The sequence below is a fragment of the Acipenser ruthenus genome, unplaced genomic scaffold (genome assembly GCF_902713425.1).
Source record: "Acipenser ruthenus unplaced genomic scaffold, fAciRut3.2 maternal haplotype, whole genome shotgun sequence".
In the NCBI taxonomy this organism is placed as follows: domain Eukaryota; kingdom Metazoa; phylum Chordata; class Actinopteri; order Acipenseriformes; family Acipenseridae; genus Acipenser; species Acipenser ruthenus.
Genome location: NW_026708380.1, coordinates 7,501 through 14,505, shown reverse-complemented (window position 1 = coordinate 14,505; position 7,005 = coordinate 7,501). Strand labels below are relative to the sequence as shown.

The following is a 7,005-nucleotide window of genomic DNA, read 5'->3' as shown; positions in this document are numbered from 1 at the left end:
CTCCTCGGGGTCCGGGGCCGCCCTCTGCTCCTCCCAGATGGCGCCCTCTGCTGGGCGCCTGCTGCTCTCTCGGTCTGGATCTCGATTACAATCAAGGGCTGGGGATGAGGTCGTCTAGGTCATCAAAGGGTCCTCAAAGGTCGTCTGGATGGTAGGTCCTCCTTCTCTCTAACTCCAGGAACGTCTGGAAAAGCCTGAAAAAGAAAAAAACTGGAACCGCCTGAAAAAGAAAAAACTGCTCTCAACAGTCAACAAAATCTTGAAAGACCCTCGGCCTGGATTGGGCAAGCCAAAACCAGACTGAGCATTAGTCTTCCAAAAAGTTGCCGAGCTGAAGAAAGCCAGTCAAAAATAAAAAGAAATTCTGTTCCTCCTCACCCGAACAAACCTCTCACAGACCCTCGGAGGGAGCGGGCAATGCCACTACCCTCTAAGCCTTAGTCTTAGAAAGATTTATTCGAACTGAAGAGAAGCCAGAGTGTGGTTTTACTGGTAGCCCAGCCCTTCCGGCCGGCCCAAAGGCCTTCTCCTCTACCCGGCGGCAAGGCCAAACAAAACCAAACAAAACAGGGAACTCTTCCCAAAACGCAAGTGCCGTTCGGTCCCGGCAAAGGGGCGCTTTGCTGCTGCTGCCGCCTTGAAAGCGAGGGCTCCTTGCCCCACTAAACAGCTCCGTTTCTGCTTTACCGCTGCGCTCGTCCTCCTCCTCCCACGAGCGCAAGGCCTTCTGGGTACACTGGCCTGCTGCGTGAGCAGAGCAGACTGTCCATCAGTTAGGCAGGCCTGCCTTCCTTATTTGGAACAAACAAACAAACAAACAAAAAAAAAAAAAAAAAAAAAAAAAAAAAAACAACAAAAAGAGCGGGAAAAAATACAACCCAGAAAAAGGGAGAGGGAGAGGCTGGCTAGCGCTCTCTCTGTCTCTCTGTCTCTCTGTCTGCCTGTCTGTCTGCCTGCCTGCCTGCCTGCCTGCCTGCCTGCCTGTCTGTCTCTCTCTTTTTTGACCTTTCTTGTGCACCGTTCCCGGAGGTACTGCAATACCGGGTCGATGCGTGGAGTGGACGGAGCAAGCCCCGGTTCCATCTCCTGCTTCCAAAAATCAATTTAATATAGACGGGTCCCCCTATGGGGGACGTATCAGATATTAAACTGATAAGAACAGATACTACACTTGATCTGAGCCAAGAGGCCGAGAAGCGATGCCCACAATGGTTTTGACCAAACGCCCCGGGCGCGGCCGCCCGCCGGAGCTGCCGGGGTACTCGCTTCTTGGACTGAGGGGAAAAATGGGAAAAAGAAAAAAAAAAGAAAAAGAAAAAAAAAGGTGCCAGGCTCTAATTATTAACACGGCCGGCGCCGCTGTGCTCGTTCTGCTTTTAAACCCATGTCGAGCCCCACCCCGAGGGGCAGGGCTAGCCAAAAATTGCATTGAACTCATAAATGCTCCTCTCCACGGAAATCTTTAGTAAAATACTCTTTTATTGAGATTTTACATTTTTTTTTACATTTACACCCATTCGTTTTTTCATTCATTTTACATTTCTTTTAAAGATGACATTCATGCATACAGACATACATTTTGTTTTAAAGGCATTTAAAATACATTTAAAAACACCAAGACAATTGTGCTTTGTACATGGTTAAAACAGACACAGATTAAAATCAACATGAAAAAAACCTGTGCTGTTTTAAAAGTGACTGGAAAAAAAGAACCATCTATAAAAAACCAGTGCTTGTGAGGGCCGGGGAGTGCTCTCTAAAAAGGTTCAAAAGTGAACATAAAACTAGATCTAAAACAGGGACAGGGGAAAAGGGACAGTGTATAAACAGTGAGTTAAAATTCTAAAATTTTAAAACACTTAAAATGTAACTTTTAATAGTTTACATTAAAAATCTTAAAGATACATAAAACAAAACAAAACAAAATCAAATAAAACATTCAACGTAGATCAAATAAAAGTCCGTAAAACTGAAACAAAAAGACTACATAAAACCAGGGCACCGTTGAAAAAACGGTCATGCCAGCTAAAAAGGGCGGAATGCTGGCATGACAAAATAAATAAAAGGCTTAGCGGTGCCCCGTAGTCCCGCTCCTAGGAGCTAGCGGTTCCAGTTTTTTCCCTTATTCCATCTTCACGTCCTGAAGTCCGGCGATCCTCCACTCCGCGCAGGCCTTGTCCTTCCCGAGGGTCCGGATGTCCAGAATTACAAAGTCCTTGATAAGAGTTTGTGCCCTTCTGGTCGTGGTGATAGTGTCTAGCTCCTGCTTGTGATAGACACAGACGTTACGGCCTTCCCACAGGATCTGCTTGACAACATTGATGACACGCCAAACGCACTTAGCTGTGCTGGTATCGATTCCTCCCGCAGGCCCATAGAGCACAGTCTCAGCGGTCATCTTGGCCGTGTCAGCAAACCTGTTTAGGAAGACAGAGACAGAGAGCCAGACACTGCCAGCCACATCACACTCCCAGAAGATATGGGCTGGTGTTTCTCTCTTGCGGCACTTTGCATAGGGGCATGTTTCTACTTGGGCTAGTCCCCTCCTGAACATGAACGCTCGAGTGGGGAGTGCACTGTGGACGGTGTTCCATGCTATATCCTTCTGGACATTACTGAGGCAGCTGTGAGACACATTCTCCCAGATTTTTTGGCTTTGGGTGAGGGAGAAAGTAGCTACTTTTTCAATTTCCTGGGAACCGGCAAGATATTTAGTTACAGCCTTGTATTCCCAGGAGGCCAATTTTGCTTTATCTAAGCCCAATTTATATATAGTGTCCCTTAAGGTTCTATAATACAATGGGGGGTCCCAGGAGTACGGCACGGTGTTATCAATAGTGCAGAGGCCCAAGGCCCTGAGACAGGTGGCAAAATAGAAACGATTCATGTAACATACCTTCCTGTCCAGGGCCTGGATGTTCTTGATAGTTTGCGTGAGCCCCTGCACTCGGGTGAGCTGCACAACGTCCGGGACCCCCTTACCTCCCTTCTTGTCGGCTTTACTCAGAGTGGCTCGCTTTACCCTCTCCATCTTGCTGCCCCAGATAAAGCGGTGGATAATGCGGTCCACCACTTTTTTGGTGGTCCTGTCTGGGGGAAAGATTTTTCCTACATAAGAGAGGATGGGGAACAGTATAGACTTGGTTATTAATACTCTACCCGTCATTGTTAAGGATCTTGTGCTCCATCCGCCAATCTTTTTACGGACCTGGTTAATGGCCGCCGTCCAGCTCTGGGCCCCCGAGCTATTGTTCTCGAAAATGAGGCCCAGAATCTTGATTTTGTCCTTTTTGACAGGGTACATGTCCGACAGTTCCCTATCTACCTGCCAATTTTTAGATACGTAGACTTCGCTCTTGGACTTATTAATCACTGCCCCGGTCGCCGTGCAGTACTTCTCAAGGATATTACTAATCCGAGGTACCGACGATGTGTTGGTGCAAATGAGTGACACATCGTCCATATATGCTGTTGTTTTGACCTGGACCCCGTTGGATCCAGGCAGCTGGAAACCAGTTATATTGGTATCCCTACGAATTGCCTGCAGGAGGGGTTCAATGCACACGACATATAGCAGTGGGGATAGTGGGCAACCCTGTCTGACCCCTGACTGGATAGATATTTTACCAGTCAGGTGCCTGTTCACCAAGACTCGGGTACTAATGTTTGTATATATGGTTTTAACCCACTCCCTAAGTCCAGGAGCGAATTTCATCTGGTCCATCACTTTGTACATATATTCATGGCTTACCCTATCGAACGCCTTCTCCTGGTCAAGGTTGAACAGGCAGAGGGGATGGTTCCGTTCTCTAGAATAAGCCAGAATGTCCCTTGTTAACATTAAAATATCGGTGATGGACCTCCCTGGGACGCCACAAGCCTGGTCGGGGCCAATGACCAAAGGGAGGTGTACTTGTAGCCGGAGCATCAGAGCTTTGGCTAGTATCTTGTAATCCACGCAAAGGAGGCTGATTGGGCGCCAATTCCGTAGATCTTTAACTTCCCCTTTCTTATGAAGGAGAGTAATTACACTCTCCCGCATAGAAGGGCCCAACCGCTTCTCCCTGTAGACCGCTCTGTAGACCTCCGCTAAATGGACTTTTAGCGTGTCCCAAAAAAGATGGTAATACTCACCCGGGATGCCATCCGGACCTGGCGTCTTACCGGTGTTCATGGTCTTAACCGCCTGGGTGAGCTCCTCCAGCGTGAGTTCTGGGTCCTTCTCCTCCTCCTCGTCGTCCCGCACTGAGTCAGGCTCCAACTGGCTCAGGAACCACTCTATCAGGGTGTCATCTGTAGCTTTGATGTTATACAGGTCCCTATAGAAGTTCTCTACCACTTTTTTCACTCCCTCACTATCCTCTACTATCCTCCCCCTGCTGTCGAGCATGGAGGACATCAAGTGCCGCTTCTCCCTCGTTTTCTGGAAGAAGAAGCGAGTACACTTTTCGTCTTCCTCCATTTTTTGCACTTTTGCATTGTGCATGACCTTTCGTTGTTCCTCCCTACAAAGCACTGAAAGATCTAGCTTGGTCTGGGCTATCTCGTCGCTTACAGGGAACCCCCGAAGCTGAAGCAGGCTCAGACGCTGGAGGGCAGCATTCAGGTGTTTATATTTGGCCCTCCTTTCTTTTGCTTTCCTCTTGCCTGCTGCTATGAAATAACCCTTAGTTCTCATTTTGACCATCTCCCACCACTCTATAGGGGAGTTGAATAGGTCACGCAAAGTGGTCCACTCAACAAGCCTGCTCTTATAGGCTGCAGCTATGGAGGGGTCATCGAGTAAGGAAGTGTTTAATTTCCAAACCCCTGACCCCATCTGGGAGGTCTGAGGGACCTGCAATGTTACCTGCAGGAGCCTATGGTCAGAGAAGAAGACGGCCTGGGTGTCTACTGCCGTCTTCGTAAGGGAGCTGGTATGCAGGACGAGATCTATACGGGAGAAGGAGGTCCCAGATGAGCTCACCCAGGTAAAGGGAGGCACCAGGTCCTTACCTGCATCACACAGGGAGAAATCAAATATTACGGAGGACAAAACTCTACTAGAGCGGTCGTTGCGTGGCCTGCTCCGGTCTACGTCCCTCAGAGCACAATTGAAGTCACCTGACACGATGACGGGTACGTTCCCCAGCAGGAGTGGACGCAGCTGTGGAAAAAATTGAACTCTTTCGTTTTGGTTAGTGGGTGCGTAGACATTGACCAGTCTGAGGGGAGTGTTGTTGTATGTCACATCCACGCTCAGAATTCTACCAGGTTCTACCTCCCTGCTGCTGCGGGAGGTAATAAATGGGTTTTTAAACAGGATACCTACTCCGTCGGCTCTGGCTATGTTGGAGCCCGACCAGAAGGAGTCCCCCAGGGTCCAACTCTCCTTCAGGTCCCTATAATCAGGGCTCGACGAAATACCACACTCCTGCAGAAAGATGAGATCTGCTTTCAAGTTAGCTAGATAGTTTAGTACATCAAATCTTTTTTGTGTCTCCCTGATGCTCCTGACATTAACAGACACACATATCAGGGCCATCAGGGTAGCTAACAAGAAAAGGAGTCGCTGCGTCCACCCCATAGCGACTATGATTGGGAGGTCGGGACACTCTTCCTACTCTTAGCTCTACGCTTGCTTCGAGGGGGCTTGGGCTTATTTGCAACTCCCATCACCCCTGAGAAGGTACTCACTGCTGCCTCGTCCAAGAAGGCACCGTCTTTATATGCACAGTACGTGGAGTTGTTGGGGCTATTCAACTCCCCACAAGGTAAGTCTGGTGGAACTTGCTCAGGGCCCCTCGGAACGTGTGGGTCAGCTTTGTCCTGGGGGGGGGTTATGACAGACAGCATTCTTTGGCTGTTACCGTCTGTTGAGTTGGAGCTGTTAGCAGACTTCTGGCTTACCGCGTCCAGGGGTATTCCCATGTCCTCCAGTGCTGTATCTAGGAGGACCTCTAGGGGGCCCCTGGTTTTGCCCATACAAGGGAGGGGGTCAAGGATGCTTTGAAGGGAGGCCCTTCGCTTGAAGAGGGTCATTGCTACCGAGGTACTGCTGGTCAGGGAAGGTGTTGACCCCGACCTCTCCCTCGGTGCATTAGTGAACACCTCTTCTGCGAGGTGTGCTAGGGTTTGTGCCAACGACTGGGAAGGCTGGCTGGGGATGCCCTGGCTGGCTGCTACCTGCCCACTAGGCGGCAGTGTAGCCGTCCCACTCGCCTCCGTCTCTGCCTGCGAGGGCAAGACTGGGGACTTTGTGTGGACATTAGCTGGTTTTGGATCTATGGGGGCCACCTGCAACTTGCTGTCTTTGATCCTGATCTTCTTTCTTTTCCCCCCCTCGTCTCTACCCTTTCTTTTCCCCACCCTCTGCTGGTTCTTCACTCCCTTCCCCTCCTTCTCACTCTCACTTTCACTGTCGCTTTCGCTTTCCTCCCCCACGGACTCAATCCTTATGGCGTCATAACGAGAGCCGAGGGGGAGTGCTGGCGCTGAGAGGGCCCTACTCAGGGGGGGGCCGCTGCTGGGTCCGGGCTCCCTCCCTGCCTCGTGTTCTGCATCAGAGGAGCTACTGGAGGAGCTAGTGGAGTAGCTGTTGTACTCTCTCTCTGGGCTGGGGGAAGGGGTCCTCGTAAACGGGACATGTCTCGGGGGCGGGGGGGTGAGGGGGGTGCTGGTGATGATGGTGGTGCTGGAGTCTGGGTCTTGGATACTGTTGGTGGTGATGTGGACTGATCTTTGTTACTTGCTCCCTCTTCCTGCTCAGGCCTAGGCTTGTTCGTATTTGCCTTGCTGGCTCTGGCCATGTTGGCATAGGAAGAGGGGCAGTCCTTAAACAGGTGCCCCTTCTTTCCACACAAATTGCACTGCCTCTCTTCTCTGCAGTGGCTGGTCTCGTGGGGGGCGCCGCAGTTCCTGCACTTGACTACAGTACACGCGGCCGCCAGGTGTCCTAATTCCCCACATTTCCTGCAGAGTTTTGGCATCCCATTATAGAATACCAGCCCTCTGTTGGGCCCTAAC

General features: G+C 50.3%; 1 non-coding gene across 1 annotated transcript; it reads right to left on the bottom strand.

Annotated features, from left to right (window-relative positions):
* Positions 1 to 1,007: 1,007 nt before the first annotated feature.
* LOC131732043 (U2 spliceosomal RNA) lies at positions 1,008 to 1,201 on the bottom strand. The gene has a single exon (XR_009325246.1). It is a non-coding gene; the product is annotated as a U2 spliceosomal RNA (small nuclear RNA).
* Between the last annotated feature and the right edge of the window lie 5,804 nt (positions 1,202 to 7,005).